At 38.1% G+C, this 21086-nt stretch overlaps 2 long non-coding RNA genes across 2 annotated transcripts; both read left to right on the forward strand.

Moving 5' to 3' along the window:
- Positions 1-1747: 1747 nt before the first annotated feature.
- On the forward strand, positions 1748-14860 carry LOC308670004. The gene is made up of 3 exons (XR_014026905.1): positions 1748-1833; positions 1919-2019; positions 14799-14860. It is a non-coding gene; the product is annotated as an uncharacterized lncRNA (long non-coding RNA).
- Positions 14861-16027: 1167 nt separating this feature from the next.
- On the forward strand, positions 16028-20359 carry LOC308670002. The gene is made up of 3 exons (XR_014026903.1): positions 16028-16889; positions 18870-18997; positions 20224-20359. It is a non-coding gene; the product is annotated as an uncharacterized lncRNA (long non-coding RNA).
- The last annotated feature ends 727 nt before the right edge of the window (positions 20360-21086 follow it).

Consider the following 21086-nt stretch of genomic DNA (forward strand, 5'->3'; position numbering starts at 1 on the left):
CCAAAATAGACCCCAAATCAGGTTCCACAAATGGACTTGTCCATGGTATAAAGAGTAATATTTTCTTAGTACTTCTATTTCACATACATACTCATCAAATGCCCTTCGCCCAGGGTCCCGCCGGTAAGAGATTGCCGGCGGGTGACACCCAGGGATAGGGCCTTCTCGGTGGGAGCGCCTGCCCTCTGGAACCAGCTGCCGGTGGAGCTGAGAACTGCCCCCGACCTCCGATCATTCCGCCGGGGCCTGAAGACCTGGCTCTTCGAGCTCTCGGGTCCAGACTGAGGAGAAATTTTAATTTGGGGTTCTTTTTAATCGACTACAGGGTCAATTTAATATTTTTTAATTTGGTTCTTAATTTTTGTATTTTGGATTTTTAATTCCCTGTAAACCGCCCTGAGTCCTCAGGGAATAGGGCGGTATATAAATATAACTAAATAAATAAATATGTGAACACATCTGTGGTTAAGCAGACCCTCACTTTTTAAACGGAAATACATGAACTGGGTCAATTTATCCACAGGTTGTGCAATTTTCATGATATTTTGGTTAAAAATTTGATGGTTGGCTTATTCATGGATAAGCTTATTCGCAGGCATAATACAGTAATACAAACATGTTTTATAATTTAATATTAGCAATATTGATGCCAAACATACCTAATAAACCAGGGGTTCCCAATCCCCGGTCCGTGGACTGGTACCGGGCCGCTGCATGCTAGCAACCAGTCCACACAAACAAGGAAAGCCCCATCCATGGTTGCAGGCAGCATGCAAAACCATGCACTCTCCGGTTCACAGAAAAAACTTTCTCTGTGGAACCGGTCCCTGGTGCCCAAAAGGTTGGGGACCTCTGTAATAAACTATTGATTGGCTCAATAGATTAATAAATTATCTGTGGATCTGTTTGGAAGCAGATTAAAAATGTAACAGTTTTAATGTGACAATATTTTTTAAGATGCATATCTATGGATTATTTTTTTTAATTACCATTTGATGCTTTACTGTTTTTTTCAGTTTATTGTCCAAAATGATAAAATATTGTGAGAAATATGAGGACTTCTGAGGAGTATTATTAAAATTTTGGCATAGAATGTAATGCATGACACAGATTTAAATAAATGGAGAAAAATGCAGTTTCATGTTTAACAGTGCAATTCTATTTCTCCTCTCAGAAGTAAAATGCATTACATTCTTAAGAAATTACAGTACTTGTGAGTGAATAAAATGAATGTTACATTTCAGATGCCATAATTTTTTTGATAGCGTTTACAGATTGGCAGTTTAAAACTTGGGCTTGACTTAAGGGAATTTAGATATACAGTATAACCTTTTACTTTTGGCTATTTCTAAAATTAATGTACATACAGTAAATCATGGGTGTCAAACTGCTGGCCCACAGGTCGGATACATCATAGTGAAACTGCACCCACCCCATTGCTGGCAATGGCAAAAAAGTCGCGATACATCACGACACATATCATTGCGAGTTTGACACCCTTGCAGTAAATTGTTTGCTTATAACTGTATTTTTGCTAAATTTTATTTTGTAGGAGATATGCTTGACCTTCTTAAATGGCGAGTTCACCCAGAAAAAATTGCATGTTGCCTCTCAAAACTGAAAGAAATTGATGGTTCTGAAATAGTGAAGGTGAATACAATTGGCACTGTTTATTTTTCTCACCATAATGAAATATAAGAGTAACGTTTTCAAAGGATATAGTTCTTAAATTTGTTTTCCTTCATCTAGTTTCTCCAAGACACACTAGATACTTTATTTGGAATTTTAGATGAAAATTCTCAAAAGTATGGTTCTCAAGTATTTGACTGTTTGGTAAGGCATACTTTATTACATACTCATTGTGTTTGTTTTGATTTTTGAAATTGCCTAAAATAAACTAATATGCATTTTTTTATAGGTTCACGTAATTAATTTGCTGCAGGACAGCAAGTTTCATCACTTTAGGCCAGTTATGGATACCTACATTCAAAGTCATTTTGCAGGAGCTCTTGCTTACAGGTAGAAAGGTTTCAATGCTTTGAATATAGATGTAATCAGATGATTGGCAGTTGTCAGCAACTTTAGTTCAAATGTGTTGCAGTCTCCATGGTTAAAATCAAAGTGTGATAAACTGATATTTTAAATTAATTGTACTTTATTGTAAAAAATTATCTGAACTATTACACTTGGTTATCAATACTAAGTCATCTGTCATATAATTATTTTGCTTTTTATAAACCTAAGTTCATACTGTATGTATCTTTAACTGTTTTCTGAGTTTGGAAAATGCTTAATGTTGTGTAGCCAGTTCTTCGGCGCAGGAATGAAGACGAGGCAAGTGAGTTCAGGAAAGCTCATGGTTTATTGCTTGCAAGATCTGAACTGAAAATTGGGCTGTAACTAGCTGCAATATATAGTCTAGCCCCTAGGCAGCAGCCAATAGCTTTGAAGCAACCATTGCCGCCTAGGGACAGCCAATAGCAGTACTGGAGACTTGTAGTCTGGGTTGCTGGAGAGCCGTTAGCTGCTCCAGCAACCCACATGGTATTACCATTGAACCCAATACATAACACCCCTCCCCTCTTAGATCAGACAATATTGTAACATAATTTAGTCTTAATACAATTATCAAGATTCATTATCAAAACAATCCTAAATAATAGTAATAGAAAATAAACCCATATAGGTTACAAGGTTAACTTATAGCATCTGAATGAATAGGCTTCATTGACAGCACACTAGACAGTTAACATCATAGCATCTGAATGAATAGGCCTTCATTGACAGCACACTTGACAGTTAACATCATAACTCCAAGTTTCTGTAGTACAGTGGCAAGTTGCAATACCATGACATTATAGATCTTTATTTTACAACATAATCAGCAAGATATGAAGGAGGCTTGTGTGCCCTAGTGGAACATCTTGGAGTTCCAGTCACTTTGTGGTCTACCAGCTTACCCAGTGGGCTGGGTAGACCCATGTCCCTTGTTGCTCCTGAGTCAAGGGGATTAGATGCTCTCTGGCTGGCCTCTCCAGGTTGGCCAACCCCAGAGTCAGACTGATCAGCAGAGTAGGCACAGCGGTTGCTGAAGTCTGGTTGGCTTGCTCCTTCAGGGGATCTATGTTGCATTCCTGGACTCCCCACTTCTCCATCTGGTTCCTCATCAGTTACGAAGGAAAAGTCCTGAGAGTCCAAGTGAGGACTAGCTTGGCCGCACGTTTGAGCACCTTGGGAGGGTCATATGATGCAGTCCTCTCTTAGTGGCCATTCTGGAAACCATTTTCTGAATTGATCAATGTGGCATCTGACAACTCGCCCTCCCTCCAGCCCCACTTCATAAGATAGGGGCCCAGATGCTTTGGTAATTTTACCAGGAACCCACAAATTCCCATGACCATAGTTCCTGGCCCAAACCCAATCGCCTATTTGCAGCCCCCTAGAGGGTTTTGGTCAAGAGGCTTCTGCTGCCACTCTATCTGGATGCAACCTGTCCAGTTTAGTGATCAATCACCTCCCCCAACGCAGTTCAGCAAGACTTTTGCTTGTAGGAGTGCAGGGCGTAGAATGCTGGCAGAGTAGAAAATCTGCCAATCTGTGATGCCGGTCACCTGTTACAATGCGCTTGAGTGATTCCTTCGTTGTCCTCACCATACGTTCAGCTTCACCATTAGAAGATGGATGAAAGGGTGCAGACGTTGCATGTCTGATAAGATTTGCTCTAAGGAAGGCCTAAAATTCAGCAGCAGTGAATTGGGCCCCATTGTCTGAAACTAAGACATCTGGCAACCCATGTCTGGCAAAGAGTTTTCTCAGCACCTGAATGGTCCTAGCAGTAGTCATGTTAGAGACTGGAATTACTTCCAGCCATTTGGAGTGGCTGTCCACCACTATGAGAAAGAGCTGGCCCTGAAAGGGCCCAGCGTAGTCTATGTGAATTCAAGACCAGGGAGTGTGCATTTCCTCCCACCTGTGAACTGGAGCCTGTGGCATTTTAGGCATGTATAACAACCATGGACTTGTGCCTCAATGTCCTTGTCAAGGCCAGGGCACCAAAGGTAGCTTCTTGCTAAAGCTTTCATTCTGACAATGCTTGGATGGCCTTCATGTAATGATTGTAAGACCCTGTATCTTAGGGAAGAGGGAATTATGACTTTGTTTCCCCATAAAATGCACCCTTTGTGGGCAGAAAGCTCATGTCTTCTGACAAAATAATTCTGAAACTCAGAACCTGGGCTTTTATCCAACCACCCCATGTATACCCATGAAAGTACTCTACTAAGTGTTCTATCTGTAGCTGTTTCCACAGCAATGTTCACAGCATGGAGGGAAAATTCAGGCAGATCCTGTATGGACAGAATTTTGGCAGCAGGACCTGGATCTGGTTCCATTAGTGGCAGTGGTAGTCTGCTGAGGCCATCAGCATGGCCCATTTCTTTGCCTGGTTTGTGAATCAATTTAAAATTGTATGCAGAAAGAAAAATAGACCTTCTCAACATTCTTGGGGGTCAGTATGCACGGGGTTTGTTTGTCTGTTGTGAAAAGTCCCAAAAGTGGCTTGTGGTCTGTAAAGACTGTGAAGTCCCTGCCATATAAATAGTCATGGATTTTTTTTATTCTAGCAACAACGGCTAGGGCCTCTTTGTCAATCTGAGCATAGTTGCGCTCAGCAGAGGACAACGTCCTTGAGTAGAATGCTATAGGAACCTGTGTTCCATTCTTTTCTAAGTGACTTAAAACTGCCCCCACCCCATAGGGAGATGCATCACCTGCAAGACATTCTGGTTTAGACACTTTGTAGTGAGTTACAGTGGACTTTTCTGACAATAGTGCTTTTAAGTCCTGGAAACTTTTTTTCATGTAAATTAGTCCATTTCCATGGAGCTTTCTTATCTAAAAGCCTGTGCAAAGGGTCTGCTAATGTTGCCTTATGAGGTAGAAAGGTGTGATAGAAGTTAAGGAGACCCAAGAATGCTTGTAGCTCACCTTTGGATTTGGGCCTAGGAGCCATTTTAATGGCCTTCACTTTAAATTCAGCAGGGTGAATGCCATTAGCATCAATTCTGAATCCCAAGAATTCTGTTGAAGGAACCCCAATACTACGGTTGCTCTTTTTTAATTTGAAGCCTGCTTCATGAAGCCTCTGTAAAACAGCTCTGAGCCTGCTGGCTAACACTTCTGGGGATTCCCTAGCAATAAGAACATCATCAAAATAAGGGCAGACACCAGGGGGGGCGGAGCCAGCTGTCAGAGCGGGTGGCTGTGTGAATGGGTTCATGTCAGGGATCCAGAGAAAACCTGATGCAAGCAGACCGGGGAGAAGGAGACTAGTAATGGCCGACAAGAAGATCTGACAGAGGGACAGAGCTAGCATCGACTTAGTGGTACAACGGTGGAACAGAAAGTAATTCCAAAATATTTACATCTGAAAGTAAAAGGGAGCGCTTGGGAAAGAGGCACCAGCCTGAAGAGGGAGTCTTACTTAGAGGGAATGAGCAGCGAGAGAAGCGACAAGAGATAAGGCGACAGGTGAGAGTGACAAGAAGAGGAATCCAGGAAGTCAGTAGATTGTAAACTAGTTGCGAGAGTAGGTGTACTGACAGAAAAACAACAGGGAAAAGATAAACTTTGGAGTTTTGGAGACTGTGTTTTTGAGAAAATCCTTGGGAGACTGAATTTTTGAGAAAAAGTGTGTGGATTATTAATTGAAGGAAAGTGAATTGTTTGGACTGTCTTAAAAAGTTTTGAACTTTTGAACTTTTGTCTTACATGCCATGGGTGGATAATGGACCTAAGATGCAGTAAGTGATACAGCAATTTAGGAACTGAAGTCTGGATAGTGGGACATCTACTGGCCTTTGGTGGTTGGGAAAGATACAAAAGGAGTTAATTAACATAAATATATAACATGTCTGCCTGCTAAAAACGTATTTATTTGAGCAATCTGACCTGGTCTGATGGGTTAGGGTTGGGGTTTTAAACATGTTCTTAATTATTGTTTTAAATTTTAAATTTGGGCATTATATTTAATTGTATTTTAACTTTTATATTCTGTTTTTTATATTTATTGCCCTGTACACCGCCCTGAGTCCTTCGGGAGAAGGGCGGTATAAAAATATAATAAATAAATAAATAAATAAATAAATAAATAAATAAATAAATAAATAAATAAATAAATAAATAAATAAATAAATAATAACCATTTGGCTGTAACTGGATAGAATTGAAATAATTAGCTAAGAAATGAACTATATGATTGTTAAAGACATAGATACACATATAATTATATTGTTTTATAGTTAAAGGTTTATACAAGGCTAAAGGAATTAGGCATTTGTAAAGGGCGGTATTGATTGAGCAATCTGGCTAAATATGACAAGTATTCCGAATCTAACTAAGATTAGTGCAGGAAAGAGGGCGGCGCCACAGGGGCTAGGGATGTCTTCAAGCCCTTCTAGCCAGAAGTCCATTGAGGACATGCTACAAAGGGAAAGGTCAAACTCCTTTAAAGACTTACAAGTCCTCTTGCAAAATATGCGCAAAGCAATGACCAAGAACCATGAGGAGATGAAGAAAGAGATAGTTCAAGTAAGAAATGACACTGGTGAGCTTAAGGAAAGAATAAAAGCAATTGATGGTAAATTTGAGGGGGATTCAGCAACAATTAATTAAAAACGAGCTAAGACTACAGGAAATGGAAGTGAGAATGGAGAAGGAGGAGAAGAAAGTAGAGGATTTAAGTGAAACATTACTTTGGGCAAATAGGGAGCTCGAAACAACAGTGATATTCCTAGAAGCGGAGAAGGCTGCTCACTACTTGCACTTTCAAAATGTTTAAGAAAAAAAAGGTGAAGATCTGCTGGATATGATGGCAGACTTAATGGCAAAGGCGCTTGGCATAGGGAAAGATGAAATGTTGGCGGAAATTGACAAGATGTATAGGGTTCAAACTAATTATGCAAGGAGACATAATCTCCCGAAAGAAGTACATGTAAGGCTGGTCAAAAAATCGATTCGAGATGAACTATTACATAGATCAAGAGAAAAGCCATTAGACTTTGGAGGACAACAGATAACAGTTCTCAAACAAATACCTAAAAGGATGAGGGACTTGAGACGTGGTTATCAATTCTTAACATCGAAATTGATTAGATATAATGTGAATTTTAGATGGCTAACCCCAGAAGGTATTTCAGTCACATGGCAAGATAGAAGGTACAGATTAAAGCTACACTTTAATAATGAAGATGAAGTAGAAGTAGAAGATCAAGATGGAAGGGATGTAAGAGAAAGAGATGTAAGACGGATAGCCATAGAAGGGAAAGTATTAGGAGCAGAGGACAGAAGAAATAAACCTGGAGAGACTACAGAGATATATGGGGGTAGAGATAAAGATGCGAGAGAGCCCCAGACAACGAGAAGCACAAAACCTAGTTATAAGTAAAATAAAGGGAGAAGAAGGTAGGATCTTGTCCCTGAATACTAATGGGTTAAACTTGCCAATGAAAAGACGGAATTTTTTAAATAAACTTATTTGTCAAAAACTAGATTTAATTGCAATTCAGGAAGTTCATATAAAGGAACAACAAAAATATCTGTTAGACCAACCAAAACTAGGAAATCTATTTGTCTCATTAGATTGACAAAAAAGAGGGGGGTGGCATTATACATGAATGAGAAATTGGTAGCTAAACAAATTTATAATGATAGAGAGGGTAGAATATTGATAGTCGAGGTAGAAATAAACTATAGGAAGGTGATGATTGTAGAAATATATGCCCCGAATGGAAATCAAGAACAGTTTTTTAAAGCATTACATAATAAGATATGTAGTATAGACTACGATGAGATTTGCCTGTTAGGAGATTTTAATGCCAGTTTAGATAACAATTTGGACTATAAGGGTAATAAGACCAGGAAAAGGAAAAGAAGAATATTACCAAGATCCTTTTTTAAATTGGCCAAAGATTTAAACATCCAGGATATATGGAGGGAAAGGAACCGTGAGGCTAGACAGTATACATACTATTCTAACTGACATAGTTCGTGGTCCAGGATTGACATGCTGTGGATGTCAAAGGGAATTAATTCCGAGGTCGAAGAGGTATGTATAGAGACAAGCACCTGGGCAGACTACAAACCCTATGAAATTTAGTTGGAAAGCCCCCCAAAAAACACCTAGATGGACTATACAAAGATCAATTTTAAAAGAAGACGACTTTAGGTTAAAGATGGAGAGAGAATTAGATTTCTTCTTTAAGGAAAACAAAGCTGAAGACACCTCTGTACAAAATAATTGGGATACAGCCGAGGCGATTATGAGAGGGGTAGCAATGGCATATATGGCAAAAAAGAATAAGGAGAAAAAACAACAACAGAAAAGGTTAGAAGGGGAATATAAAAGATTAGAAACAATACTCCAACAGGAATCACAAAAAAAGAATGTCAAACAATTAATGGATTCAATTAAACATAAACTTAATATTTTAGACAAAGAGAAATTAGCACAACAGATGAGAGGTATAAAACAGAACTTCTTTAAAAATGCAAACAAACCGGGCCTATGGCTTGCATATAAATTGAAAAAACAAAAGGAGAAAAGTTGGATTAGTAAACTATGTGATGATAAAGGGAGAATACACTATCAAGAAGAGGAGAAAAAGATTATAGCTCAGGAATTTTATGAGCAATTATATAAAGATGATAGTCAGGAAATCGAGGAGAAAGCAGAGGATTGTTTCCAAAAAGCCAAACTACCCAAAGTCACAGAGGAAATTAGAAATATGTTGAATGAAGGAATTAGGATGTCTGAGGTGATAACGGCTATTAATAAACAAAAAAATAATAAAGCATCGGGTCCTGATGGCCTCCCGATAGAAATTTATAAGGAACAACAAAATATTTTAGCACAACACTTATTGGAAATGTTCAATGCAGTCTTGGAAGAAGCAAGAATTCCTAAGTCATGGTCTGAGGCAAATATAGTCCTTATCCCGAAAGATAATGCCGATCATACATTAATTCAAAACTACAGACCTATATCTCTACTTAATTCTGACTACAAGATATTTACAACAATCATAGCAGAGCAACTAAAAAAGTTCCTAAATGATTTTATACATGTGGATCAGAACGGTTTTCTTGCTAAAAGCAAACTAAGCACAACATTACAGTAATATTGGACACGTTAGAATATTACGAATTACATAGCGGACAACAGATGGCGTTGTTATTCTTAGATGCCCAGAAGGCCTTTGATAATGTTAAATGGTCATTCTTATATCAACAACTTAGATATATGGTTATGGGTGAAAAATTTACAAATATAATAAGGGCAATTTATACTAATCAGGAAGCAAAAGTAATTATAAACAGGGGAGCATCTGGGAAATTTCAAATACAAAAGGGAACACGGCAAGGCTGCCCCTTATCTCCATTACTGTTTATATTGACATTAGAAGTCCTAACAAGGATAATTAGAAATGAACCACAGATAAAAGGATTAGACATTAAAAAGGAAACTTTTAAACTTCAAGCATTTGTGGATGATCTGGTCTTTATCATGGAGGACCCACAACCTTCGGGACCAAAATTGTTGGAAGAACTAGTTAAATATGGTGAAGTCGCTGGGCTGAAAATAAATAGGTGTGAAACCAAGATGATTGTTAAAAATATGACTAATAAACAGAAAGATAATTTGGCTAGAATTATGGACATAGAAATAGTTAAGAAAATAAAATATTTAGGAATCACTATCATGGCTAGATGCACTTCACTTAAAGAAGACAATTACAATAAAATAGTGAAACAAATAAAAGGTGATTTGGAAACATGGGGAAACTTGAGTCTTTCACTACTGGGGAGAATTGCGGTGATTAAAATGAATGTCTTTCCTAAAATTTTGTTCCTGTTTCAAAATATTCCAATACAACTTGATTCAAAAAAATTTCGAAAGTTGAACTGTCATTAAATTTTATTTGGCAAGGGAAAAAACCAAGAATTAAAATGAAATATTTGCAGGATGCAAAGGAAAACGGGTGATTTGGATTGCCAGTCTGGGAAATATATTATTATGCCGCAGCGTTAAATTGGATTAGAGAATGGATAATTCTGAAGAACATAAGATTACTAACTTTAGAAGGCCATGATTTACAATTTGGTTGGCATGCTTTTCTATGGACTGAGAAACAAGGATTATTTCCACATTTCCAAAAACATCGGATTAGACAAGCGTTATTCAATATTTGGAACAAAATTAGAAACCAAAACTATACCAAAGTACCAGTCTGGCTGTCCACCCTTGAAGCGATTGTTTATCCAAATCTGTTTAATTTGGGTAATAACATTACACACAAAGATATTATGGATAATGAGGGGGAATTGAAATCTAGAAGCGAATTAGAACTACAAGGGATAAAATTAGATTGGTGGGCTTATCTACAGATACAATCACGATTCGGGAAAGATAAGAAAGAATGGGGGATAAATACCCAAGAAACTACTTTGGATAAAATATTATTGGGGCCAGATGACAAACAAATAAGGAAATTGTATAGTTTGCTTCTGGGATATAAAATGATTAGAAAAATTAAAACAAAAACAAAAACAAAATAAGGGCAGACACCCTGAATGCCCTTAAGTGTGTGTTCCATTATTCCCTGGAAAATGCCTGGGGCAACAGTGACTCCAAACTGTGTTTTACTTTGAAAGCCCCCCCCCCATGAGTCATGATCATAGCAGGCATAATAGACAGGATCTGAGGAATCCCCTCACAGATATTGACCTCATCAACCGGCAATTGCTGATAGGCCTGTGCTAAATCAAGTTTAGCAAAAATAGTACCCCCTTGCAAGGAGGCTAAAATATGGTTGACCACTGGTACTGGGTAAGCGTGTTGCTTGAGGGCTTTATTTAGAGTGCATTTATAATCAGCACAAATGCAAATTTCCCCATTGGCTTTAAGTGGGGTGACTATAGAAGTTTCCCACTCCCCACCATCAATAGGCTGTAACACGCCCTGTTCTACCAGCTTATCAATTTCGGAATCAATTTTATGTTTTAAGGCAAAGGGGACCCTATGAGGCTTAACCCTGATTGGAACTATGTTGGGTTCTAGCTTGAATGAGATAGGTGGGCCTGTGTATGTTCCTAGGGCAGAATCAAAAACGTCAGCATAGTCCTCACATACTGACAAGAAGTTTGCAGTTTGTGTCCAATTGATACCAGTAATCTGAATACATAAGGCATCAAACCAGTCGAGTCCAATGAGACTTGTTCTCTGGCCCCCTACTACTATGACATCCAGGTGCCCATAAAACCCCTTAAATTTTACATTCAAGGTGGCTTCTCCCTTAACTTTAACTTGAGCATTTTGAAAGTCAGTTAGAATTATGTCTGAGGGCCTTAGTTTGTCCCAATTGTTACTGCACCTACACACAAAATTAAAAGTGTCTTGAGAAATAATGGAGACTGCAGAGCCAGAGTCCAATTCCATTTTACAAGGAACTCCTTGTAGCTCTACCAGGAACTGCTGTGCTGCACTAATAAACACCCGACCATCTATGGTCTTATACTATATTTTAATGGGCTATGATAGTTACAGGTTGTCAGAACCCACTTCAGCCCACATCTTAAGAAAGAAGGACTCTTGGAGACAAGATTTTCCAAGCAGAAACTTTTGCTAAGAAATAGGAGATAGCAAGCATAATAGACAGGATCTGAGGAATCCCCTCACAGATTGATATTTTTAAAGTGTCCCCGAGTAATAACCCCACCCCTCAGTCCATTTGGTCAGTCCTGGATCAGTCAAGTCTCAGGTGTCAAACCCCTTGTGGGAAAAAGGAGAACCACTAGTACATTTGCAACATTATTACTTCTTCCCCTTCACATTCCATCTGGAGATACAAACCAGAATTCCCCCCACCCCCTTTCTTGTTTGCTTGTAAATCAGATAGGGAGAGGATTTCCTTTCATCGGCAAGAGCCAGAATTCTCCCCACACCCTTTCTTTGTTGTTCAAAGTTCAAAGGGAGAAGGTTTCTTCCATCGGTCAGAATTCACCACCCAGTCTGCAGCTGGTTTGTCCAGGGCGGATTGCACAATACGGATGCAGGCTTTGTTGCTGGGGATGTTCTGTCCATATTCTTCCATATAACTGAGGACTTGAGTTAGGAAAAAACCCAAGCGTGGCGGCTCCCCCCTGAATTTGGCTTCTGGAGGTGGGAGTCTTTGAATGGATCAGTGCCTTTGCCAATGGCAGTATTGCCCCCCCATCCTGATCCCCATCTGTGGGTTAGCGGGGGTGGGTGCTGCTGAGGTGGTAGCTCCCGGTTCAGCGGACGCCCCCAGTGCTACAGGTTCCGGATCCCCCCCACTGTCTCTCCAGGTGCAGCTCCAGGTGTTCGTTTGGCTGTGGGACTCAAGTGTCTCCCCCCCTTAGTGAGCCAAGGTTTCTTTTCATCAGGTCAATAGCTTCCTCTAGGAACCAGTCTGAGTGTGGTGCATAACTCCCGTCCTCTCCGCTGACATGCAGGGAATTCTCCATCTCTTGCTTCCATTTGGGTTGGTGGCTGCCTCATCTCAGGGTCACTTTCCTAGATGTCTTTTCCCACTCACTTTTCCTTCCAATGCCCATTGACCATTGCAGTTTGTGGTTGCGTGTCTCCACCACCTCTTCCCTAGAGGAATATGATGCTTCAGCTCCTGATAGTTGGTGGGGGTTTCAGTTGGGGGGAAGGCTCCCTTTCCATAGGGCTTTCCTGATTCCCTGCCTCGTCGCTAGACAATGTATTTTTTGCAAAGTCCCCCGGTAAGGTTCTTTCTTCCAGGTTGACTCTTAATGCAGATCCTGTCTAATGTCAGAACCCACTTCAGCCCACATCTTAAGAAAGAAGGACTCTTGGAGACAAGATTTTCCAAACAGGAACTTTTAGTAAGAAATAGGAAATAGCAGGCATAATAGACAGGATCTGAGGAATCCCCTCACAGATCAATATTTTTAAAGTGTCCCCGAGCAAACCCCACCCCACAGTTCATTTGATCAGTTCCAGATCAGCCAAGCTCCAGGTGGTAAGCCCATCATGGGTGAGGAGAGAAAACAATCTGTTTGCAGCAGGATCATTTCCACCCTCCTCACACTTCATTCGGAGAAACAAACCAGATTCTTAAGGGTTTCGTTCCTCCCTTTTCCACCCCCTTTCCTAGTTGCCCATAAGATGAGAGGGAATGCCTAGTGAGAAAGCAATTGATTATATTGTGATGGATAGCAGGCAGGCGGAATAAACAAAGGTTACATTTAAGGGAGGAAGTTAAAGCCATAAAGCTCCATGCCTGTTCTCTCTCCCCCTTGGGATTGGCAGAATCCAGGGGGAGATGAGATTTGGGGTTAGCTCAGAGGAGATAGGTAGAAATGAAATATAAATGGATTCTGACACAGGTAGTGCTTGACTTACGGTTGCTTATTTACTGTAGTAACCATTTTACAACAGATCTCTTCCAAAGTACTTAAGATCCAGATACAAAGTTCCTATGAATGCACCAGCTGCATTCATGTGATTGCATTTTGTATACTTGGCAAAATTGCCTCATAGCAAACAATGGATTTGCTTAATGACTGCCATACCTGCTTTATGACCGCCACATTAGTGTAATGATTGCCACAAAAATGTCATAAAATTGGGTCAGTCACATGACGACGCTCTTTACAACTGTCTCCATTATGTTCATATGTCAAGCAGTAACTGTATACCTAAGCTGCGACAGTGAAATATATTTTTCTTCTCCATATCTTCACTTGGTCTGCTTTGTTTGGTTTAATTTGCCTCCTTCAGAATTAATGATCTGGTGCAATTCTCAAGGATCTTGAGAATCTCTCCCTTTATTTGCATGTAAGATCTTTCATTGAACCCAACATTAATTGAAATGTTCTCTCTAGGAATGTGTGCAAATTTTCACAGCTAATGGAGCATAATCATTAAACAAATATCTACTGTATAACAGATCAGATTATTGGCCCACATTGTTTCAGGATAGAGTATTATTTTATATGAAAGGTATATACAGTATAGCTGTTCTAATGTCTGCCCCTGTTCAAGGCTATGTTATGTTATGTTATGTTATGTTATGTTATGTTATGTTATGTTATGTTATGTTATGTTATGTTATGTTATGTTATGTTATGTTATGTTATGTTATGTTATGTTATGTTATGTTATGTTATGTTATGTTATGTTATGTTATGTTAATATAATATAATATAATACAATACAATACAATACAATACAATACAATACAATACAATACAATACAATACAATACAATACAATACAATAAAATGAAAACACTGAGTGAGGGGAATCATGTCCTATTCAGATTGTGAGAGCAAAGATTATCGAGGATGTTTGAGTTTCTAAGATTTGAAGATGAAAGCCTAGCACATACTACAATGAGGTTGGCTAATTAATTTTCCTTCCTACCTAGAAAGCAAGATATATTAGTATCTTAAAAAACCCCCAAACTTTATTAGATTTGTGAATATATATGCCAATAATAATAATGTCCTATTCTCTATATTCATAATTCAACAATTTAAATATAGAAGGTTACCCAGTGAATAGGTTTCTTTTCAATGACATTTTATTTTAATTGTTTTGCAAAATTGCTCATTTCCCTGGAAATAGCTTATTGAGGCTTAGTTTTCAGTAGATATATGTACTGATTAAATTATGAATTATTATTCATGTCAGTTATTAGGCTACTTAACAATTAATTAAGACTTCTAAGTTTTGTTTTGTATTTTAGAGATCTTATAAAGGTATTGAAGTGGCATGTTGACCGATTTACTGAAGTAGAAAGGCAAGCACACAATCGAGAAGTATTAAAGGTAATAAAACTGAAACAGATGGAGTAATCTCAGTTAGCTTTTTCTAACCTGCTAATCCAGGGTGTCAAACTGCCAGCCCGTGGGCTGGATGCATCATGCGGACGCCGTGGCCATCCCATTGCTGGCAATGGAAAACCGTCCCAATACATTACATGACGTCACATGACGTTGTGAGTTTGACATGTCTGGGCTTTCCTAGATTACAGTTCCTATAATTTCCAGTTAGCATTGCTCCATTTATCTGACACATCTGACTAGAAGCAGGTTGAAGAAGCTGATTTAATATAATTGTTAATATTGTTTGATCCACTTGGAGCTCCGGTCTCTTCCAGTTTACTCTCATGGGTGGACATTTAGATGCTTGGTCCCCATGATAGACTGCAGTCTCCGGGTTGACTGTTAAAGCAGACCTTGCCTAATGTCAGGACTGCCTCCGAACAAACCCTAGGAAAGAAAAGAATTGACTTCATAGATTCAGAGAAAGGATACTTTGACTAGGAAAGAACTGAATACAAGGTCTGAAGCAAAATATGTGTGAAGAAACAAATTGAAACTAACCCCAGAGCCCACCCCACAATAGCCAGGCCACCAGAGTTCATTCATCGGCCAGGAAAATGTTTTGGTAACGTCTCTGATCCAGATGCATCGCTCCTCTTTCATGCATGCTGATTCCAGGACAGTTGGCCTTGAAGATGTTAAACAACCCAAGCTGACCTCTCTGAGTCCAGGGCTTCCCATTGCTTCACAGAAATTCCAGTTTAACCTCTTGCATGCTTCCCCTCCCAAATATCCAATGCTTCCCCCTCCCCATTGTTTCCATAGCAGCTGGCAGCAAGCTTGAAGTAAAGCAATGATGACCAGGCTGAAACTGGCTTTCAATTCCTCTTAATTTAGAAAGACTGAACATTAAAAAAAAATCAACAAATTTAGCAAAGAGTGAATATGGAAAATTGCCCTTTTGTGATATGAGCTACTCATTTTCTATTTTAGGCTATATACTATTTAACTAGTGATCTTAGAAAAATATTTATTATTTATAAGAGGGAATGATATAAAATCACACATTTTATTCTATAGGCCCAAGAATATATATTTAAATATATAGTTCAGTCTCGGAAGCTATTCTCTCGTGCTACTGGTGGACAAAATGAGGAGGAATTCTGCTGTTGTATTCAAGAGCTTTTAATGTCAGTACGATTTTTCCTTTCCCAAGAAACTAAAGGAATCAATGCTTTATCTCAAGCCCAAGTAAGTTGTGCAAAAATACTGCCTTACATGATTACTTCTGTTTTTCATATTGCTTCTGTGCATTGTAACTGGTATAAAAACATAGTCAATGTTTAAATGTGATATGTTAATGTTTCTGATCTATTTTCAGCTGTAGTGACATTTCTTTTAATTCACATATTGGTAACAAAAGTTGGATTAAACATCTGACAGTACTGAAGTTTTTGACTAAATTAACAAGCTATAGAATTGTTTTGTTTCTAGTTGTCTTCCATGATTCAGATGCAGCTTTTGCATTTAGTTATTTTTTTGTTTTGTTTTGTTTTTTAATTCTAGTTCTTCTCTATTTTCACCATAGTCCTTGGATTTCTCATATTCATTTAAAACTGCAAATTAATTCATAATAATTTTATTTATATTCTTTTTTCCTTGGAACAGATTAAAACTATTAAGAGCAAATTTCAAATATCTGTTTTCCTTGGAAAAGAGAAAATTTATAATTTTTAAAATTAAATTCAAATAAAGATTAAATTCCTTTTCCTGTTTGAAGATTTGTAATATACTTAACTTTTTCTGGGTTTGTTCCCAGGCAATCTTTCTCAGTTCCTTTCCAGCTGTATATTCAGAATTGTTAAAGCTCTTTGATGTGAGAGAAGTAGCAAACTTGGTGCGTGATACTCTAGGGAGCTTGCCAATCATTACAAATGCGGATGATTCTCTTCAAGCAGTGAAACTTCAGTGCATTGGAAAAACAGTGGAAAGCCAATTGTATACCAATCCAGGTAGAAAAGCAAATAACATTGCTAATTAACTAATATTAAAATAGTTCCTGACACATGCTGATTGTGTATAAAACAGATAAAAATTAATAACATTTGGACTTTACACTAAAGTAGGGATGGTGAATCTGCATGAAGCCCTTGAATCACTTTTTGCAGGACCCAGCAGTCCAGCAGTCCAATTATTTAAGTGTTGTATGCTGCCCAGAATTACTTTCCTATGAGGTGGCAGCTATGCAAATATGATAGATAGATAGATAGATAGATAGATAGATAGATAGATAGATAGATAGATAGATAGATAGATAGATAGATAGATAGATAGACAGACAGACAGACAGACAGACAGACAGACAGACAGACAGACAGACAGACAGACAGACAGACATAGGCAGGCAGACTGACAGGCAGGCTTGTCTGTCTTCCTGGCTGGCTGTCAGAAAGATAACTCTCCAAACAGAAAGGAACCAAATTTGGTATGGTGACAGAAGCCAGGACAAATAAAAAGGGTCATGTTTGGCCAAGTACTATGGATAAAAAAAGTACAGGAAAAAAAATTCTCTGTGCAGCCCTAATGAACCATATCTCAGAATGCTGCCAACTTCTGAGCTGCTTTCCTTCCCTTTTCTGTTCATAAGACCTAAAGTGGAGCATACATAGCCTTCCCTATGATCATCTCATGGATACAAACTCAATACAGAGTGCAGAAACATACAAGTGGAAGCAATGTGGATGACTACATTTGTAGACTGATCAAAAATCTTTGGGGGAAAATATCTTTCTGTTCTAAAGCTATTTATCTGCTAGTCAGACTTGTATAGTATTGAAGGGGAGAGGAACATCTTTTGGGTTTTCTTTGCAAGAAGTGTAGAGACACATAGATTTGCAGGGTATATCATTTGATGTTCTGTGGTACCATACCAAGTTGGCTTTGCCCTGCTGCCAAAATTGATTTATGGCTCCCCATTAGCTTTCACTGCATTTACTCAAACTCAGTTGTTTTTAAATGTTTTTGAAGGTACTGAGCATATTCCATAGTAAAGTCCAAAGACAATAAACAATAGTCAATTTCTTTTGTAGTCCCATGAAGAATGTACTCATCCAGGCAATATTCTCATTATTAAAATATTTATGGCTGAATAGTACATCACATTAAAAAGGAATATATTCACCTGGAATATATTCACTAAAATAGAATAGTGTTTTAGCAATAAGGTAAAGGTAAGGTAAAGGTTCCCCCACACATGCGTGCTAGTCGTTTCCAACTCTAGGGGCCAGTGCTCATCTCCGTTTCAAAGCCAAAGAGCCAGCGTTTGTCCGAGGACGTCTCCATGGTCATATGGCCGGCATGACTAGACACCAAAGGTGCACGGAACACTGTTACCTTCCCACCGTAGTGGTCCCTATTTTTCTACTTGCATTTTTACGTGCTTTCGAACTGCTAGGTTGGCAGAAGCTGGGACGAGTAACAGGCGCTCACTCTGCTATGCGGCACTCGGGATTCGACCCGCCAAACTGCCGACCTTCTGATCGACAAGCTCAGCATCCTAACCCACTGAGCCACCGCGTCCCTTTACGTTTTAGCAATACATTAGTGAAATTAAAATTAGTGAAGAAACTGCTAATATTAATGCTTTTTTCCATTTCAGCTCACAAGAAAAGTCAATGGGAGCAGCTGGGTTTGCTTAACAGCCACATGATTCACTTAACAACTGCAGTAATTTGCTAAACAACTGTAGCAAAAAAAGGTTGTAAAATTGAGTGCAACTCAGTTAACAACCGTCTTGCTTTACAATGGAAATTTTGATCTCAGTTGTGGTTGTGAGTTAATGTCAAAACTAAATGTAGTCCTTTGCTAGTTCAGTTTGCATCCTTAGTCACTGAAAAGACTAGATCATAGAATTATTCTACAGTTACTTTAAAGCATAAATGAAACAATAGCCATAGAAAGACAGCATCCATAGTATATATTTTCTCTTCCAGAGTCCCGGTATATTTTGCTACCAGTAGTTCTGCATCATCTTTATATGCACCTGCAAGAACAAAAGGATCTGATCATGTGTGCGCATATCCTTAGCAACATATTTTGCTTTGTTAAGAAAAATAGTTATGTAAGTAGAAGGAATATCACAGAAAATGGGCTTTTAATTTTTAAAAAGTCTATTTCAAAGGGAAGTAAGGCTAAAGTTTATTATTAAAATGCTCCTTTAGTATGTTTTGTTGTTATTTATAATGTATCTGTGCATGAAGAGCACTTGTAGAAATATTATTTTATTCTAAAGTTATACTTTTGGGGGTTGATACTGGCTTAGATATTTCATCAATTGTTTGAAAAAATAAAATAGTATTGATTTTTCAAAAAGTTTACGAAATGCAGCATCTAGATTTTGGTATTGGATATCTGCCTTACATTCTCACTCTCTTGAGGCAACTCAGTGACTGTCAATTAGCTATCAAGCAATATTCAGTGTTTTTCTTAAGACATAAAAGTCTCTAAATATTTTGGAACCAGTTATACCACCCTTCCTCCCTCCTATGTGTGCATGCATAAACACAAGCTGTATATATGGGCGAGGATGTTTGGAGTTGGTTACGGGGTAAACCAAAGACATGATTGAAGCCCTGGGGTTTGTTTTGGTTTTATGTATTTTATAGTTATGAATTTTGTTGGTGTTGGGAGCTGCCCAGAGTTGTGTTTTTGGAGAGCCATATAGAACTTTTAATTAAGTAAATATAAATAAAGAAACACAAACAAAGTACCTTCTCTACTGTAGATGTGACCAGTTACTGAGATAATTAAGGGAGTTACTGTTTCCTGGGCTAAGAACCTCACTATTATTTCAGATATCCACAGAGAAGCCTTCTTCATAGTGATACCTACTATCTTGAATAACTAGTTACCCTGCTTAAAATTTTTGAGACACACTTTATCTTTTATGTACTTAGTGAAAGCTAGGTCTTCCCTTTATGGATATTGGATGAATGATTTTTTTGCTTTTATTTATTTTTTATTTTCTTCATGACTAAATTTTTCTGCTGTTTTAATCAATTTTTTATTGCTTTTTTAAAAAAATATAAATCAGTTTGTTAAGTATTTACATTGATTGATTGATTATCCAGTTGGTTTTGACTCCTAGCAATCATATAGATTTTCTCCATGAAAGTATTTGCAGAGGAAAGGTTAAATAAATATCTCCTAAACTGGTACATCCAGCATGCAGTATCTAATTCTTCCCATTAATAGTATGGCTAGTTTTATAGCAAAATGAGGTTATTACATTTATTTTTCAGTACACCAATGTATATGATTTTTTCTTCTTTTTTAAACAAATCAAAGGATAAGTCAGTATTGGAAGAAATAGATGTAATTGTGAACAGTCTACTAGATGTATTACTCAGAACCATCTTGGAGATCACAAGCTGCCCCAAAGCAGCAGGTTCTACCATGCAGCTTCAGTTTCAGGATGTTACAGTAAGTATTACAGCAGAAATACCCATCATGAATATTGAACTATTGATTTATCTCCTTCCTACAATTATTTTTTTTAAAAAAAGAAACAATTTTTTTGTCTAAAATGTGTGCAGTTGCTCCAGTTGCGTTAGAGCATTTGCTCATCTTAGATTAAAATATTGGAAGAACCCACATCTGAATTTGCAGTTTGATCAGAAACTAAATTCAGTTGGCGTGTGATTATTCTGAACTGAAATGTTAGGGTATTTATAGTACCAGTATGTAGTATTTTTAATGACTAAAGGACTGATAGTAAGTGTTCCAAAATGAGTACAGTGTGTTGCTAACTTGTCATATTAGATGCAAGTGAACATAAGTGTTAGTATCAAATTATAGACCTGTTAACTATCCATCAAGATTGTGCAGTGTATAGTTTTATGTTAGTGTTAGGACTACTAAGTTCTAAAGGTTTCTACAAAGTTTGGAAGCCCTTTTGGGAAAAAAGAATTGCAGAAAACATACAATAATTTCAAACCTGCCCCAGTCTGATCTCCTAGGGAAGTAAAACTTTTGACTCCATTTGGTTGAAGTGAAAAGGTACTTTTACTATGAGATGCTAGATGCAGTAAAGTCAAGTGGAATCTAAAATTCCCATGAGCCATACAGAACTAAACCCTTGGTTCCCCTTAGTCCTCCCCCTATCCATGTATAGCCAATCTGACACTACCGAGATGTTTTGTGAAAAGCTG

The sequence above is a fragment of the Vipera berus genome, assembly GCF_964194415.1.
Source record: "Vipera berus genome assembly, chromosome: 6".
NCBI classification, from domain to species: Eukaryota; Metazoa; Chordata; class Lepidosauria; order Squamata; family Viperidae; genus Vipera; species Vipera berus.